At 47.3% G+C, this 12463-nt stretch overlaps 49 non-coding genes across 49 annotated transcripts in view; all 49 read right to left on the reverse strand.

The window, feature by feature from the left end:
- Positions 1–65, reverse strand: part of LOC141355563 (5S ribosomal RNA) — a 119-nt gene extending 54 nt beyond the window's left edge. Inside the window, exon 1 of the ribosomal RNA XR_012361994.1 lies at positions 1–65. This exon is cut by the window's left edge and continues 54 nt beyond it. This is a non-coding gene — a ribosomal RNA (5S ribosomal RNA).
- A 141-nt stretch (positions 66–206) lies between these two features.
- LOC141355565 (5S ribosomal RNA) lies at positions 207–325 on the reverse strand. Its single transcript, XR_012361996.1, has one exon. It is a non-coding gene; the product is annotated as a 5S ribosomal RNA (ribosomal RNA).
- A 141-nt stretch (positions 326–466) lies between these two features.
- Positions 467–585, reverse strand: LOC141355566 (5S ribosomal RNA). Its single transcript, XR_012361997.1, has one exon. It is a non-coding gene; the product is annotated as a 5S ribosomal RNA (ribosomal RNA).
- Positions 586–726: 141 nt separating this feature from the next.
- LOC141355567 (5S ribosomal RNA) lies at positions 727–845 on the reverse strand. Its single transcript, XR_012361998.1, has one exon. It is a non-coding gene; the product is annotated as a 5S ribosomal RNA (ribosomal RNA).
- A 133-nt stretch (positions 846–978) lies between these two features.
- LOC141358338 (5S ribosomal RNA) lies at positions 979–1097 on the reverse strand. Its single transcript, XR_012364832.1, has one exon. It is a non-coding gene; the product is annotated as a 5S ribosomal RNA (ribosomal RNA).
- A 141-nt stretch (positions 1098–1238) lies between these two features.
- On the reverse strand, positions 1239–1357 carry LOC141355568 (5S ribosomal RNA). The gene has a single exon (XR_012361999.1). It is a non-coding gene; the product is annotated as a 5S ribosomal RNA (ribosomal RNA).
- A 141-nt stretch (positions 1358–1498) lies between these two features.
- LOC141355569 (5S ribosomal RNA) lies at positions 1499–1617 on the reverse strand. Its single transcript, XR_012362000.1, has one exon. It is a non-coding gene; the product is annotated as a 5S ribosomal RNA (ribosomal RNA).
- Positions 1618–1745: 128 nt separating this feature from the next.
- On the reverse strand, positions 1746–1864 carry LOC141355570 (5S ribosomal RNA). The gene has a single exon (XR_012362001.1). It is a non-coding gene; the product is annotated as a 5S ribosomal RNA (ribosomal RNA).
- A 129-nt stretch (positions 1865–1993) lies between these two features.
- On the reverse strand, positions 1994–2112 carry LOC141358212 (5S ribosomal RNA). Its single transcript, XR_012364701.1, has one exon. It is a non-coding gene; the product is annotated as a 5S ribosomal RNA (ribosomal RNA).
- Positions 2113–2253: 141 nt separating this feature from the next.
- Positions 2254–2372, reverse strand: LOC141355571 (5S ribosomal RNA). The gene has a single exon (XR_012362002.1). It is a non-coding gene; the product is annotated as a 5S ribosomal RNA (ribosomal RNA).
- Positions 2373–2513: 141 nt separating this feature from the next.
- Positions 2514–2632, reverse strand: LOC141355572 (5S ribosomal RNA). Its single transcript, XR_012362003.1, has one exon. It is a non-coding gene; the product is annotated as a 5S ribosomal RNA (ribosomal RNA).
- Positions 2633–2773: 141 nt separating this feature from the next.
- LOC141355573 (5S ribosomal RNA) lies at positions 2774–2892 on the reverse strand. Its single transcript, XR_012362004.1, has one exon. It is a non-coding gene; the product is annotated as a 5S ribosomal RNA (ribosomal RNA).
- Positions 2893–3021: 129 nt separating this feature from the next.
- Positions 3022–3140, reverse strand: LOC141355574 (5S ribosomal RNA). Its single transcript, XR_012362005.1, has one exon. It is a non-coding gene; the product is annotated as a 5S ribosomal RNA (ribosomal RNA).
- Positions 3141–3281: 141 nt separating this feature from the next.
- LOC141355576 (5S ribosomal RNA) lies at positions 3282–3400 on the reverse strand. The gene has a single exon (XR_012362007.1). It is a non-coding gene; the product is annotated as a 5S ribosomal RNA (ribosomal RNA).
- A 141-nt stretch (positions 3401–3541) lies between these two features.
- LOC141355577 (5S ribosomal RNA) lies at positions 3542–3660 on the reverse strand. Its single transcript, XR_012362008.1, has one exon. It is a non-coding gene; the product is annotated as a 5S ribosomal RNA (ribosomal RNA).
- Positions 3661–3801: 141 nt separating this feature from the next.
- On the reverse strand, positions 3802–3920 carry LOC141355578 (5S ribosomal RNA). The gene has a single exon (XR_012362009.1). It is a non-coding gene; the product is annotated as a 5S ribosomal RNA (ribosomal RNA).
- Positions 3921–4061: 141 nt separating this feature from the next.
- LOC141355579 (5S ribosomal RNA) lies at positions 4062–4180 on the reverse strand. Its single transcript, XR_012362010.1, has one exon. It is a non-coding gene; the product is annotated as a 5S ribosomal RNA (ribosomal RNA).
- A 141-nt stretch (positions 4181–4321) lies between these two features.
- LOC141355580 (5S ribosomal RNA) lies at positions 4322–4440 on the reverse strand. The gene has a single exon (XR_012362011.1). It is a non-coding gene; the product is annotated as a 5S ribosomal RNA (ribosomal RNA).
- Positions 4441–4581: 141 nt separating this feature from the next.
- Positions 4582–4700, reverse strand: LOC141355581 (5S ribosomal RNA). Its single transcript, XR_012362012.1, has one exon. It is a non-coding gene; the product is annotated as a 5S ribosomal RNA (ribosomal RNA).
- Positions 4701–4841: 141 nt separating this feature from the next.
- Positions 4842–4960, reverse strand: LOC141355583 (5S ribosomal RNA). The gene has a single exon (XR_012362013.1). It is a non-coding gene; the product is annotated as a 5S ribosomal RNA (ribosomal RNA).
- A 141-nt stretch (positions 4961–5101) lies between these two features.
- On the reverse strand, positions 5102–5220 carry LOC141355584 (5S ribosomal RNA). The gene has a single exon (XR_012362014.1). It is a non-coding gene; the product is annotated as a 5S ribosomal RNA (ribosomal RNA).
- Positions 5221–5349: 129 nt separating this feature from the next.
- LOC141355585 (5S ribosomal RNA) lies at positions 5350–5468 on the reverse strand. The gene has a single exon (XR_012362015.1). It is a non-coding gene; the product is annotated as a 5S ribosomal RNA (ribosomal RNA).
- A 141-nt stretch (positions 5469–5609) lies between these two features.
- On the reverse strand, positions 5610–5728 carry LOC141355586 (5S ribosomal RNA). Its single transcript, XR_012362016.1, has one exon. It is a non-coding gene; the product is annotated as a 5S ribosomal RNA (ribosomal RNA).
- Positions 5729–5869: 141 nt separating this feature from the next.
- Positions 5870–5988, reverse strand: LOC141355588 (5S ribosomal RNA). The gene has a single exon (XR_012362019.1). It is a non-coding gene; the product is annotated as a 5S ribosomal RNA (ribosomal RNA).
- Positions 5989–6117: 129 nt separating this feature from the next.
- Positions 6118–6236, reverse strand: LOC141357607 (5S ribosomal RNA). Its single transcript, XR_012364094.1, has one exon. It is a non-coding gene; the product is annotated as a 5S ribosomal RNA (ribosomal RNA).
- A 141-nt stretch (positions 6237–6377) lies between these two features.
- On the reverse strand, positions 6378–6496 carry LOC141355589 (5S ribosomal RNA). The gene has a single exon (XR_012362020.1). It is a non-coding gene; the product is annotated as a 5S ribosomal RNA (ribosomal RNA).
- A 141-nt stretch (positions 6497–6637) lies between these two features.
- On the reverse strand, positions 6638–6756 carry LOC141355590 (5S ribosomal RNA). The gene has a single exon (XR_012362021.1). It is a non-coding gene; the product is annotated as a 5S ribosomal RNA (ribosomal RNA).
- A 141-nt stretch (positions 6757–6897) lies between these two features.
- LOC141355591 (5S ribosomal RNA) lies at positions 6898–7016 on the reverse strand. The gene has a single exon (XR_012362022.1). It is a non-coding gene; the product is annotated as a 5S ribosomal RNA (ribosomal RNA).
- A 141-nt stretch (positions 7017–7157) lies between these two features.
- Positions 7158–7276, reverse strand: LOC141355592 (5S ribosomal RNA). The gene has a single exon (XR_012362023.1). It is a non-coding gene; the product is annotated as a 5S ribosomal RNA (ribosomal RNA).
- Positions 7277–7417: 141 nt separating this feature from the next.
- LOC141355593 (5S ribosomal RNA) lies at positions 7418–7536 on the reverse strand. Its single transcript, XR_012362024.1, has one exon. It is a non-coding gene; the product is annotated as a 5S ribosomal RNA (ribosomal RNA).
- A 141-nt stretch (positions 7537–7677) lies between these two features.
- LOC141355594 (5S ribosomal RNA) lies at positions 7678–7796 on the reverse strand. Its single transcript, XR_012362025.1, has one exon. It is a non-coding gene; the product is annotated as a 5S ribosomal RNA (ribosomal RNA).
- A 129-nt stretch (positions 7797–7925) lies between these two features.
- Positions 7926–8044, reverse strand: LOC141355595 (5S ribosomal RNA). The gene has a single exon (XR_012362026.1). It is a non-coding gene; the product is annotated as a 5S ribosomal RNA (ribosomal RNA).
- A 141-nt stretch (positions 8045–8185) lies between these two features.
- On the reverse strand, positions 8186–8304 carry LOC141355596 (5S ribosomal RNA). The gene has a single exon (XR_012362027.1). It is a non-coding gene; the product is annotated as a 5S ribosomal RNA (ribosomal RNA).
- Positions 8305–8445: 141 nt separating this feature from the next.
- On the reverse strand, positions 8446–8564 carry LOC141356950 (5S ribosomal RNA). The gene has a single exon (XR_012363422.1). It is a non-coding gene; the product is annotated as a 5S ribosomal RNA (ribosomal RNA).
- Positions 8565–8705: 141 nt separating this feature from the next.
- Positions 8706–8824, reverse strand: LOC141355597 (5S ribosomal RNA). Its single transcript, XR_012362028.1, has one exon. It is a non-coding gene; the product is annotated as a 5S ribosomal RNA (ribosomal RNA).
- Positions 8825–8965: 141 nt separating this feature from the next.
- LOC141355599 (5S ribosomal RNA) lies at positions 8966–9084 on the reverse strand. The gene has a single exon (XR_012362030.1). It is a non-coding gene; the product is annotated as a 5S ribosomal RNA (ribosomal RNA).
- A 141-nt stretch (positions 9085–9225) lies between these two features.
- Positions 9226–9344, reverse strand: LOC141355600 (5S ribosomal RNA). The gene has a single exon (XR_012362031.1). It is a non-coding gene; the product is annotated as a 5S ribosomal RNA (ribosomal RNA).
- Positions 9345–9485: 141 nt separating this feature from the next.
- LOC141355601 (5S ribosomal RNA) lies at positions 9486–9604 on the reverse strand. The gene has a single exon (XR_012362032.1). It is a non-coding gene; the product is annotated as a 5S ribosomal RNA (ribosomal RNA).
- Positions 9605–9745: 141 nt separating this feature from the next.
- On the reverse strand, positions 9746–9864 carry LOC141355602 (5S ribosomal RNA). Its single transcript, XR_012362033.1, has one exon. It is a non-coding gene; the product is annotated as a 5S ribosomal RNA (ribosomal RNA).
- A 141-nt stretch (positions 9865–10005) lies between these two features.
- LOC141355603 (5S ribosomal RNA) lies at positions 10006–10124 on the reverse strand. Its single transcript, XR_012362034.1, has one exon. It is a non-coding gene; the product is annotated as a 5S ribosomal RNA (ribosomal RNA).
- Positions 10125–10265: 141 nt separating this feature from the next.
- On the reverse strand, positions 10266–10384 carry LOC141355604 (5S ribosomal RNA). The gene has a single exon (XR_012362035.1). It is a non-coding gene; the product is annotated as a 5S ribosomal RNA (ribosomal RNA).
- A 141-nt stretch (positions 10385–10525) lies between these two features.
- LOC141355605 (5S ribosomal RNA) lies at positions 10526–10644 on the reverse strand. Its single transcript, XR_012362036.1, has one exon. It is a non-coding gene; the product is annotated as a 5S ribosomal RNA (ribosomal RNA).
- A 141-nt stretch (positions 10645–10785) lies between these two features.
- LOC141355606 (5S ribosomal RNA) lies at positions 10786–10904 on the reverse strand. The gene has a single exon (XR_012362037.1). It is a non-coding gene; the product is annotated as a 5S ribosomal RNA (ribosomal RNA).
- Positions 10905–11033: 129 nt separating this feature from the next.
- Positions 11034–11152, reverse strand: LOC141357608 (5S ribosomal RNA). The gene has a single exon (XR_012364095.1). It is a non-coding gene; the product is annotated as a 5S ribosomal RNA (ribosomal RNA).
- Positions 11153–11293: 141 nt separating this feature from the next.
- Positions 11294–11412, reverse strand: LOC141355607 (5S ribosomal RNA). The gene has a single exon (XR_012362038.1). It is a non-coding gene; the product is annotated as a 5S ribosomal RNA (ribosomal RNA).
- A 141-nt stretch (positions 11413–11553) lies between these two features.
- On the reverse strand, positions 11554–11672 carry LOC141355608 (5S ribosomal RNA). Its single transcript, XR_012362039.1, has one exon. It is a non-coding gene; the product is annotated as a 5S ribosomal RNA (ribosomal RNA).
- Positions 11673–11813: 141 nt separating this feature from the next.
- On the reverse strand, positions 11814–11932 carry LOC129434625 (5S ribosomal RNA). Its single transcript, XR_008640902.2, has one exon. It is a non-coding gene; the product is annotated as a 5S ribosomal RNA (ribosomal RNA).
- A 141-nt stretch (positions 11933–12073) lies between these two features.
- LOC129434555 (5S ribosomal RNA) lies at positions 12074–12192 on the reverse strand. Its single transcript, XR_008640834.1, has one exon. It is a non-coding gene; the product is annotated as a 5S ribosomal RNA (ribosomal RNA).
- A 141-nt stretch (positions 12193–12333) lies between these two features.
- Positions 12334–12452, reverse strand: LOC129434554 (5S ribosomal RNA). Its single transcript, XR_008640833.1, has one exon. It is a non-coding gene; the product is annotated as a 5S ribosomal RNA (ribosomal RNA).
- Positions 12453–12463: the final 11 nt, after the last annotated feature.

A 12463-nucleotide genomic window follows, 5' to 3' on the forward strand; every position in this document is an offset into this window, starting at 1 on the left:
CCGACCCTGCTTGGCTTCCGAGATCAGACGAGAGCGGGCGTGCTCAGGGTGGTGTGGCCGTAAGCGAGCGCTGACTCGATTCGAGAGCCACTTCAAGACTAATGTGGCAACGCCATGCCATCGGCGAACGCTTACAGAAAGGATGCATTTCTGGAAAAAAATTATATGAATAAATAATTAAATAATTAATTAAATAAAGAATTAAATGCTTACAGCACCTGGTATTCCCAGGCGGTCTCCCATCCAAGTACTAACCAGGCCCGACCCTGCTTGGCTTCCGAGATCAGACGAGAGCGGGCGTGCTCAGGGTGGTGTGGCCGTAAGCGAGCGCTGACTCGATTCGAGAGCCACTTCAAGACTAATGTGGCAACGCCATGCCATCGGCGAACGCTTACAGAAAGGATGCATTTCTGGAAAAAAATTATATGAATAAATAATTAAATAATTAATTAAATAAAGAATTAAATGCTTACAGCACCTGGTATTCCCAGGCGGTCTCCCATCCAAGTACTAACCAGGCCCGACCCTGCTTGGCTTCCGAGATCAGACGAGAGCGGGCGTGCTCAGGGTGGTGTGGCCGTAAGCGAGCGCTGACTCGATTCGAGAGCCACTTCAAGACTAATGTGGCAACGCCATGCCATCGGCGAACGCTTACAGAAAGGATGCATTTCTGGAAAAAAATTATATGAATAAATAATTAAATAATTAATTAAATAAAGAATTAAATGCTTACAGCACCTGGTATTCCCAGGCGGTCTCCCATCCAAGTACTAACCAGGCCCGACCCTGCTTGGCTTCCGAGATCAGACGAGAGCGGGCGTGCTCAGGGTGGTGTGGCCGTAAGCGAGCGCTGACTCGATTCGAGAGCCACTTCAAGACTAATGTGGCAACGCCATGCCATCGGCGAACGCTTACAGAAAGGATGCATTTCTGGAAAAAAATTATATGAATAAATAATTAATTAAATAAAGAATTAAATGCTTACAGCACCTGGTATTCCCAGGCGGTCTCCTATCCAAGTACTAACCAGGCCCGACCCTGCTTGGCTTCCGAGATCAGACGAGAGCGGGCGTGCTCAGGGTGGTGTGGCCGTAAGCGAGCGCTGACTCGATTCGAGAGCCACTTCAAGACTAATGTGGCAACGCCATGCCATCGGCGAACGCTTACAGAAAGGATGCATTTCTGGAAAAAAATTATATGAATAAATAATTAAATAATTAATTAAATAAAGAATTAAATGCTTACAGCACCTGGTATTCCCAGGCGGTCTCCCATCCAAGTACTAACCAGGCCCGACCCTGCTTGGCTTCCGAGATCAGACGAGAGCGGGCGTGCTCAGGGTGGTGTGGCCGTAAGCGAGCGCTGACTCGATTCGAGAGCCACTTCAAGACTAATGTGGCAACGCCATGCCATCGGCGAACGCTTACAGAAAGGATGCATTTCTGGAAAAAAATTATATGAATAAATAATTAAATAATTAATTAAATTAAGAATTAAATGCTTACAGCACCTGGTATTCCCAGGCGGTCTCCCATCCAAGTACTAACCAGGCCCGACCCTGCTTGGCTTCCGAGATCAGACGAGAGCGGGCGTGCTCAGGGTGGTGTGGCCGTAAGCGAGCGCTGACTCGATTCGAGAGCCACTTCAAGACTAATGTGGCAACGCCATGCCATCGGCGAACGCTTACAGAAAGGATGCATTTCTGGAAAAAATTATATGAATAAATAATTAAATAATTAATTAAATGCTTACAGCACCTGGTATTCCCAGGCGGTCTCCCATCCAAGTACTAACCAGGCCCGACCCTGCTTGGCTTCCGAGATCAGACGAGAGCGGGCGTGCTCAGGGTGGTGTGGCCGTAAGCGAGCGCTGACTCGATTCGAGAGCCACTTCAAGACTAATGTGGCAACGCCATGCCATCGGCGAACGCTTACAGAAAGGATGCATTTCTGGAAAAAAATTATATGAATAAATAATTAAATAATTAATTAAATGCTTACAGCACCTGGTATTCCCAGGCGGTCTCCCATCCAAGTACTAACCAGGCCCGACTCTGCTTGGCTTCCGAGATCAGACGAGAGCGGGCGTGCTCAGGGTGGTGTGGCCGTAAGCGAGCGCTGACTCGATTCGAGAGCCACTTCAAGACTAATGTGGCAACGCCATGCCATCGGCGAACGCTTACAGAAAGGATGCATTTCTGGAAAAAAATTATATGAATAAATAATTAAATAATTAATTAAATAAAGAATTAAATGCTTACAGCACCTGGTATTCCCAGGCGGTCTCCCATCCAAGTACTAACCAGGCCCGACCCTGCTTGGCTTCCGAGATCAGACGAGAGCGGGCGTGCTCAGGGTGGTGTGGCCGTAAGCGAGCGCTGACTCGATTCGAGAGCCACTTCAAGACTAATGTGGCAACGCCATGCCATCGGCGAACGCTTACAGAAAGGATGCATTTCTGGAAAAAAATTATATGAATAAATAATTAAATAATTAATTAAATAAAGAATTAAATGCTTACAGCACCTGGTATTCCCAGGCGGTCTCCCATCCAAGTACTAACCAGGCCCGACCCTGCTTGGCTTCCGAGATCAGACGAGAGCGGGCGTGCTCAGGGTGGTGTGGCCGTAAGCGAGCGCTGACTCGATTCGAGAGCCACTTCAAGACTAATGTGGCAACGCCATGCCATCGGCGAACGCTTACAGAAAGGATGCATTTCTGGAAAAAAATTATATGAATAAATAATTAAATAATTAATTAAATAAAGAATTAAATGCTTACAGCACCTGGTATTCCCAGGCGGTCTCCCATCCAAGTACTAACCAGGCCCGACCCTGCTTGGCTTCCGAGATCAGACGAGAGCGGGCGTGCTCAGGGTGGTGTGGCCGTAAGCGAGCGCTGACTCGATTCGAGAGCCACTTCAAGACTAATGTGGCAACGCCATGCCATCGGCGAACGCTTACAGAAAGGATGCATTTCTGGAAAAAAATTATATGAATAAATAAATAAATAATTAATTAAATGCTTACAGCACCTGGTATTCCCAGGCGGTCTCCCATCCAAGTACTAACCAGGCCCGACCCTGCTTGGCTTCCGAGATCAGACGAGAGCGGGCGTGCTCAGGGTGGTGTGGCCGTAAGCGAGCGCTGACTCGATTCGAGAGCCACTTCAAGACTAATGTGGCAACGCCATGCCATCGGCGAACGCTTACAGAAAGGATGCATTTCTGGAAAAAAATTATATGAATAAATAATTAAATAATTAATTAAATAAAGAATTAAATGCTTACAGCACCTGGTATTCCCAGGCGGTCTCCCATCCAAGTACTAACCAGGCCCGACCCTGCTTGGCTTCCGAGATCAGACGAGAGCGGGCGTGCTCAGGGTGGTGTGGCCGTAAGCGAGCGCTGACTCGATTCGAGAGCCACTTCAAGACTAATGTGGCAACGCCATGCCATCGGCGAACGCTTACAGAAAGGATGCATTTCTGGAAAAAAATTATATGAATAAATAATTAAATAATTAATTAAATAAAGAATTAAATGCTTACAGCACCTGGTATTCCCAGGCGGTCTCCCATCCAAGTACTAACCAGGCCCGACCCTGCTTGGCTTCCGAGATCAGACGAGAGCGGGCGTGCTCAGGGTGGTGTGGCCGTAAGCGAGCGCTGACTCGATTCGAGAGCCACTTCAAGACTAATGTGGCAACGCCATGCCATCGGCGAACGCTTACAGAAAGGATGCATTTCTGGAAAAAAATTATATGAATAAATAATTAAATAATTAATTAAATAAAGAATTAAATGCTTACAGCACCTGGTATTCCCAGGCGGTCTCCCATCCAAGTACTAACCAGGCCCGACCCTGCTTGGCTTCCGAGATCAGACGAGAGCGGGCGTGCTCAGGGTGGTGTGGCCGTAAGCGAGCGCTGACTCGATTCGAGAGCCACTTCAAGACTAATGTGGCAACGCCATGCCATCGGCGAACGCTTACAGAAAGGATGCATTTCTGGAAAAAAATTATATGAATAAATAATTAAATAATTAATTAAATAAAGAATTAAATGCTTACAGCACCTGGTATTCCCAGGCGGTCTCCCATCCAAGTACTAACCAGGCCCGACCCTGCTTGGCTTCCGAGATCAGACGAGAGCGGGCGTGCTCAGGGTGGTGTGGCCGTAAGCGAGCGCTGACTCGATTCGAGAGCCACTTCAAGACTAATGTGGCAACGCCATGCCATCGGCGAACGCTTACAGAAAGGATGCATTTCTGGAAAAAAATTATATGAATAAATAATTAAATAATTAATTAAATAAAGAATTAAATGCTTACAGCACCTGGTATTCCCAGGCGGTCTCCCATCCAAGTACTAACCAGGCCCGACCCTGCTTGGCTTCCGAGATCAGACGAGAGCGGGCGTGCTCAGGGTGGTGTGGCCGTAAGCGAGCGCTGACTCGATTCGAGAGCCACTTCAAGACTAATGTGGCAACGCCATGCCATCGGCGAACGCTTACAGAAAGGATGCATTTCTGGAAAAAAATTATATGAATAAATAATTAAATAATTAATTAAATAAAGAATTAAATGCTTACAGCACCTGGTATTCCCAGGCGGTCTCCCATCCAAGTACTAACCAGGCCCGACCCTGCTTGGCTTCCGAGATCAGACGAGAGCGGGCGTGCTCAGGGTGGTGTGGCCGTAAGCGAGCGCTGACTCGATTCGAGAGCCACTTCAAGACTAATGTGGCAACGCCATGCCATCGGCGAACGCTTACAGAAAGGATGCATTTCTGGAAAAAAATTATATGAATAAATAATTAAATAATTAATTAAATAAAGAATTAAATGCTTACAGCACCTGGTATTCCCAGGCGGTCTCCCATCCAAGTACTAACCAGGCCCGACCCTGCTTGGCTTCCGAGATCAGACGAGAGCGGGCGTGCTCAGGGTGGTGTGGCCGTAAGCGAGCGCTGACTCGATTCGAGAGCCACTTCAAGACTAATGTGGCAACGCCATGCCATCGGCGAACGCTTACAGAAAGGATGCATTTCTGGAAAAAAATTATATGAATAAATAATTAAATAATTAATTAAATAAAGAATTAAATGCTTACAGCACCTGGTATTCCCAGGCGGTCTCCCATCCAAGTACTAACCAGGCCCGACCCTGCTTGGCTTCCGAGATCAGACGAGAGCGGGCGTGCTCAGGGTGGTGTGGCCGTAAGCGAGCGCTGACTCGATTCGAGAGCCACTTCAAGACTAATGTGGCAACGCCATGCCATCGGCGAACGCTTACAGAAAGGATGCATTTCTGGAAAAAAATTATATGAATAAATAATTAAATAATTAATTAAATGCTTACAGCACCTGGTATTCCCAGGCGGTCTCCCATCCAAGTACTAACCAGGCCCGACCCTGCTTGGCTTCCGAGATCAGACGAGAGCGGGCGTGCTCAGGGTGGTGTGGCCGTAAGCGAGCGCTGACTCGATTCGAGAGCCACTTCAAGACTAATGTGGCAACGCCATGCCATCGGCGAACGCTTACAGAAAGGATGCATTTCTGGAAAAAAATTATATGAATAAATAATTAAATAATTAATTAAATAAAGAATTAAATGCTTACAGCACCTGGTATTCCCAGGCGGTCTCCCATCCAAGTACTAACCAGGCCCGACCCTGCTTGGCTTCCGAGATCAGACGAGAGCGGGCGTGCTCAGGGTGGTGTGGCCGTAAGCGAGCGCTGACTCGATTCGAGAGCCACTTCAAGACTAATGTGGCAACGCCATGCCATCGGCGAACGCTTACAGAAAGGATGCATTTCTGGAAAAAAATTATATGAATAAATAATTAAATAATTAATTAAATAAAGAATTAAATGCTTACAGCACCTGGTATTCCCAGGCGGTCTCCCATCCAAGTACTAACCAGGCCCGACCCTGCTTGGCTTCCGAGATCAGACGAGAGCGGGCGTGCTCAGGGTGGTGTGGCCGTAAGCGAGCGCTGACTCGATTCGAGAGCCACTTCAAGACTAATGTGGCAACGCCATGCCATCAGCGAACGCTTACAGAAAGGATGCATTTCTGGAAAAAAATTATATGAATAAATAATTAAATAATTAATTAAATGCTTACAGCACCTGGTATTCCCAGGCGGTCTCCCATCCAAGTACTAAACAGGCCCGACCCTGCTTGGCTTCCGAGATCAGACGAGAGCGGGCGTGCTCAGGGTGGTGTGGCCGTAAGCGAGCGCTGACTCGATTCGAGAGCCACTTCAAGACTAATGTGGCAACGCCATGCCATCGGCGAACGCTTACAGAAAGGATGCATTTCTGGAAAAAAATTATATGAATAAATAATTAAATAATTAATTAAATAAAGAATTAAATGCTTACAGCACCTGGTATTCCCAGGCGGTCTCCCATCCAAGTACTAACCAGGCCCGACCCTGCTTGGCTTCCGAGATCAGACGAGAGCGGGCGTGCTCAGGGTGGTGTGGCCGTAAGCGAGCGCTGACTCGATTCGAGAGCCACTTCAAGACTAATGTGGCAACGCCATGCCATCGGCGAACGCTTACAGAAAGGATGCATTTCTGGAAAAAAATTATATGAATAAATAATTAAATAATTAATTAAATAAAGAATTAAATGCTTACAGCACCTGGTATTCCCAGGCGGTCTCCCATCCAAGTACTAACCAGGCCCGACCCTGCTTGGCTTCCGAGATCAGACGAGAGCGGGCGTGCTCAGGGTGGTGTGGCCGTAAGCGAGCGCTGACTCGATTCGAGAGCCACTTCAAGACTATTGTGGCAACGCCATGCCATCGGCGAACGCTTACAGAAAGGATGCATTTCTGGAAAACAATTATATGAATAAATAATTAAATAATTGATTAAATAAAGAATTAAATGCTTACAGCACCTGGTATTCCCAGGCGGTCTCCCATCCAAGTACTAACCAGGCCCGACCCTGCTTGGCTTCCGAGATCAGACGAGAGCGGGCGTGCTCAGGGTGGTGTGGCCGTAAGCGAGCGCTGACTCGATTCGAGAGCCACTTCAAGACTAATGTGGCAAAGCCATGCCATCGGCGAACGCTTACAGAAAGGATGCATTTCTGGAAAAAAATTATATGAATAAATAATTAAATAATTAATTAAATAAAGAATTAAATGCTTACAGCACCTGGTATTCCCAGGCGGTCTCCCATCCAAGTACTAACCAGGCCCGACCCTGCTTGGCTTCCGAGATCAGACGAGAGCGGGCGTGCTCAGGGTGGTGTGGCCGTAAGCGAGCGCTGACTCGAATCGAGAGCCACTTCAAGACTAATGTGGCAACGCCATGCCATCGGCGAACGCTTACAGAAAGGATGCATTTCTGGAAAAAAATTATATGAATAAATAATTAAATAATTAATTAAATAAAGAATTAAATGCTTACAGCACCTGGTATTCCCAGGCGGTCTCCCATCCAAGTACTAACCAGGCCCGACCCTGCTTGGCTTCCGAGATCAGACGAGAGCGGGCGTGCTCAGGGTGGTGTGGCCGTAAGCGAGCGCTGACTCGATTCGAGAGCCACTTCAAGACTAATGTGGCAACGCCATGCCATCGGCGAACGCTTACAGAAAGGATGCATTTCTGGAAAAAAATTATATGAATAAATAATTAAATAATTAATTAAATAAAGAATTAAATGCTTACAGCACCTGGTATTCCCAGGCGGTCTCCCATCCAAGTACTAACCAGGCCCGACCCTGCTTGGCTTCCGAGATCAGACGAGAGCGGGCGTGCTCAGGGTGGTGTGGCCGTAAGCGAGCGCTGACTCGATTCGAGAGCCACTTCAAGACTAATGTGGCAACGCCATGCCATCGGCGAACGCTTACAGAAAGGATGCATTTCTGGAAAAAAATTATATGAATAAATAATTAAATAATTAATTAAATGCTTACAGCACCTGGTATTCCCAGGCGGTCTCCCATCCAAGTACTAACCAGGCCCGACCCTGCTTGGCTTCCGAGATCAGACGAGAGCGGGCGTGCTCAGGGTGGTGTGGCCGTAAGCGAGCGCTGACTCGATTCGAGAGCCACTTCAAGACTAATGTGGCAACGCCATGCCATCGGCGAACGCTTACAGAAAGGATGCATTTCTGGAAAAAAATTATATGAATAAATAATTAAATAATTAATTAAATAAAGAATTTAATGCTTACAGCACCTGGTATTCCCAGGCGGTCTCCCATCCAAGTACTAACCAGGCCCGACCCTGCTTGGCTTCCGAGATCAGACGAGAGCGGGCGTGCTCAGGGTGGTGTGGCCGTAAGCGAGCGCTGACTCGATTCGAGAGCCACTTCAAGACTAATGTGGCAACGCCATGCCATCGGCGAACGCTTACAGAAAGGATGCATTTCTGGAAAAAAATTATATGAATAAATAATTAAATAATTAATTAAATAAAGAATTAAATGCTTACAGCACCTGGTATTCCCAGGCGGTCTCCCATCCAAGTACTAACCAGGCCCGACCCTGCTTGGCTTCCGAGATCAGACGAGAGCGGGCGTGCTCAGGGCGGTGTGGCCGTAAGCGAGCGCTGACTCGATTCGAGAGCCACTTCAAGACTAATGTGGCAACGCCATGCCATCGGCGAACGCTTACAGAAAGGATGCATTTCTGGAAAAAAATTATATGAATAAATAATTAAATAATTAATTAAATAAAGAATTAAATGCTTACAGCACCTGGTATTCCCAGGCGGTCTCCCATCCAAGTACTAACCAGGCCCGACCCTGCTTGGCTTCCGAGATCAGACGAGAGCGGGCGTGCTCAGGGTGGTGTGGCCGTAAGCGAGCGCTGACTCGATTCGAGAGCCACTTCAAGACTAATGTGGCAACGCCATGCCATCGGCGAACGCTTACAGAAAGGATGCATTTCTGGAAAAAAATTATATGAATAAATAATTAAATAATTAATTAAATAAAGAATTAAATGCTTACAGCACCTGGTATTCCCAGGCGGTCTCCCATCCAAGTACTAACCAGGCCCGACCCTGCTTGGCTTCCGAGATCAGACGAGAGCGGGCGTGCTCAGGGTGGTGTGGCCGTAAGCGAGCGCTGACTCGATTCGAGAGCCACTTCAAGACTAATGTGGCAACGCCATGCCATCGGCGAACGCTTACAGAAAGGATGCATTTCTGGAAAAAAATTATATGAATAAATAATTAAATAATTAATTAAATAAAGAATTAAATGCTTACAGCACCTGGTATTCCCAGGCGGTCTCCCATCCAAGTACTAACCAGGCCCGACCCTGCTTGGCTTCCGAGATCAGACGAGAGCGGGCGTGCTCAGGGTGGTGTGGCCGTAAGCGAGCGCTGACTCGATTCGAGAGCCACTTCAAGACTAATGTGGCAACGCCATGCCATCGGCGAACGCTTACAGAAAGGATGCATTTCTGGAAAAAAATTATATGAATAAATAATTAAATAATTAATTAAATAAAGAATTAAATGCTTACAGCACCTGGTATTCCCAGGCGGTCTCCCATCCAAGTACTAACCAGGCCCGACCCTGCTTGGCTTCCGAGATCAGACGAGAGCGGGCGTGCTCAGGGTGGTGTGGCCGTAAGCGAGCGCTGACTCGATTCGAGAGCCACTTCAAGACTAATGTGGCAACGCCATGCCATCGGCGAACGCTTACAGAAAGGATGCATTTCTGGAAAAAAATTATATGAATAAATAATTAAATAATTAATTAAATAAAGAATTAAATGCTTACAGCACCTGGTATTCCCAGGCGGTCTCCCATCCAAGTACTAACCAGGCCCGACCCTGCTTGGCTTCCGAGATCAGACGAGAGCGGGCGTGCTCAGGGTGGTGTGGCCGTAAGCGAGCGCTGACTCGATTCGAGAGCCACTTCAAGACTAATGTGGCAACGCCATGCCATCGGCGAACGCTTACAGAAAGGATGCATTTCTGGAAAAAAATTATATGAATAAATAATTAAATAATTAATTAAATAAAGAATTAAATGCTTACAGCACCTGGTATTCCCAGGCGGTCTCCCATCCAAGTACTAACCAGGCCCGACCCTGCTTGGCTTCCGAGATCAGACGAGAGCGGGCGTGCTCAGGGTGGTGTGGCCGTAAGCGAGCGCTGACTCGATTCGAGAGCCACTTCAAGACTAATGTGGCAACGCCATGCCATCGGCGAACGCTTACAGAAAGGATGCATTTCTGGAAAAAAATTATATGAATAAATAATTAAATAATTAATTAAATAAAGAATTAAATGCTTACAGCACCTGGTATTCCCAGGCGGTCTCCCATCCAAGTACTAACCAGGCCCGACCCTGCTTGGCTTCCGAGATCAGACGAGAGCGGGCGTGCTCAGGGTGGTGTGGCCGTAAGCGAGCGCTGACTCGATTCGAGAGCCACTTCAAGACTAATGTGGCAACGCCATGCCATCGGCGAACGCTTACAGAAAGGATGCATTTCTGGAAAAAAATTATATGAATAAATAATTAAATAATTAATTAAATAAAGAATTAAATGCTTACAGCACCTGGTATTCCCAGGCGGTCTCCCATCCAAGTACTAACCAGGCCCGACCCTGCTTGGCTTCCGAGATCAGACGAGAGCGGGCGTGCTCAGGGTGGTGTGGCCGTAAGCGAGCGCTGACTCGATTCGAGAGCCACTTCAAGACTAATGTGGCAACGCCATGCCATCGGCGAACGCTTACAGAAAGGATGCATTTCTGGAAAAAAATTATATGAATAAATAATTAAATAATTAATTAAATAAAGAATTAAATGCTTACAGCACCTGGTATTCCCAGGCGGTCTCCCATCCAAGTACTAACCAGGCCCGACCCTGCTTGGCTTCCGAGATCAGACGAGAGCGGGCGTGCTCAGGGTGGTGTGGCCGTAAGCGAGCGCTGACTCGATTCGAGAGCCACTTCAAGACTAATGTGGCAACGCCATGCCATCGGCGAACGCTTACAGAAAGGATGCATTTCTGGAAAAAAATTATATGAATAAATAATTAAATAATTAATTAAATGCTTACAGCACCTGGTATTCCCAGGCGGTCTCCCATCCAAGTACTAAACAGGCCCGACCCTGCTTGGCTTCCGAGATCAGACGAGAGCGGGCGTGCTCAGGGTGGTGTGGCCGTAAGCGAGCGCTGACTCGATTCGAGAGCCACTTCAAGACTAATGTGGCAACGCCATGCCATCGGCGAACGCTTACAGAAAGGATGCATTTCTGGAAAAAAATTATATGAATAAATAATTAAATAATTAATTAAATAAAGAATTAAATGCTTACAGCACCTGGTATTCCCAGGCGGTCTCCCATCCAAGTACTAACCAGGCCCGACCCTGCTTGGCTTCCGAGATCAGACGAGAGCGGGCGTGCTCAGGGTGGTGTGGCCGTAAGCGAGCGCTGACTCGATTCGAGAGCCACTTCAAGACTAATGTGGCAACGCCATGCCATCGGCGAACGCTTACAGAAAGGATGCATTTCTGGAAAAAAATTATATGAATAAATAATTAAATAATTAATTAAATAAAGAATTAAATGCTTACAGCACCTGGTATTCCCAGGCGGTCTCCCATCCAAGTACTAACCAGGCCCGACCCTGCTTGGCTTCCGAGATCAGACGAGAGCGGGCGTGCTCAGGGTGGTGTGGCCGTAAGCGAGCGCTGACTCGATTCGAGAGCCACTTCAAGACTAATGTGGCAACGCCATGCCATCGGCGAACGCTTACAGAAAGGATGCATTTCTGGAAAAAAATTATATGAATAAATAATTAAATAATTAATTAAATAAAGAATTAAATGCTTACAGCACCTGGTATTCCCAGGCGGTCTCCCATCCAAGTACTAACCAGGCCCGACCCTGCTTGGCTTCCGAGATCAGACGAGAGCGGGCGTGCTCAGGGTGGTGTGGCCGTAAGCGAGCGCTGACTCGATTCGAGAGCCACTTCAAGACTAATGTGGCAACGCCATGCCATCGGCGAACGCTTACAGAAAGGATGCATTTCTGGAAAAAAATTATATGAATAAATAATTAAATAATTAATTAAATAAAGAATTAAATGCTTACAGCACCTGGTATTCCCAGGCGGTCTCCCATCCAAGTACTAACCAGGCCCGACCCTGCTTGGCTTCCGAGATCAGACGAGAGCGGGCGTGCTCAGGGTGGTGTGGCCGTAAGCGAGCGCTGACTCGATTCGAGAGCCACTTCAAGACTAATGTGGCAACGCCATGCCATCGGCGAACGCTTACAGAAAGGATGCATTTCTGGAAAAAAATTATATGAATAAATAATTAAATAATTAATTAAATAAAGAATTAAATGCTTACAGCACCTGGTATTCCCAGGCGGTCTCCCATCCAAGTACTAACCAGGCCCGACCCTGCTTGGCTTCCGAGATCAGACGAGAGCGGGCGTGCTCAGGGTGGTGTGGCCGTAAGCGAGCGCTGACT

Source organism: Misgurnus anguillicaudatus, chromosome 21, assembly GCF_027580225.2.
Source record: "Misgurnus anguillicaudatus chromosome 21, ASM2758022v2, whole genome shotgun sequence".
NCBI lineage: Eukaryota > Metazoa > Chordata > Actinopteri > Cypriniformes > Cobitidae > Misgurnus > Misgurnus anguillicaudatus.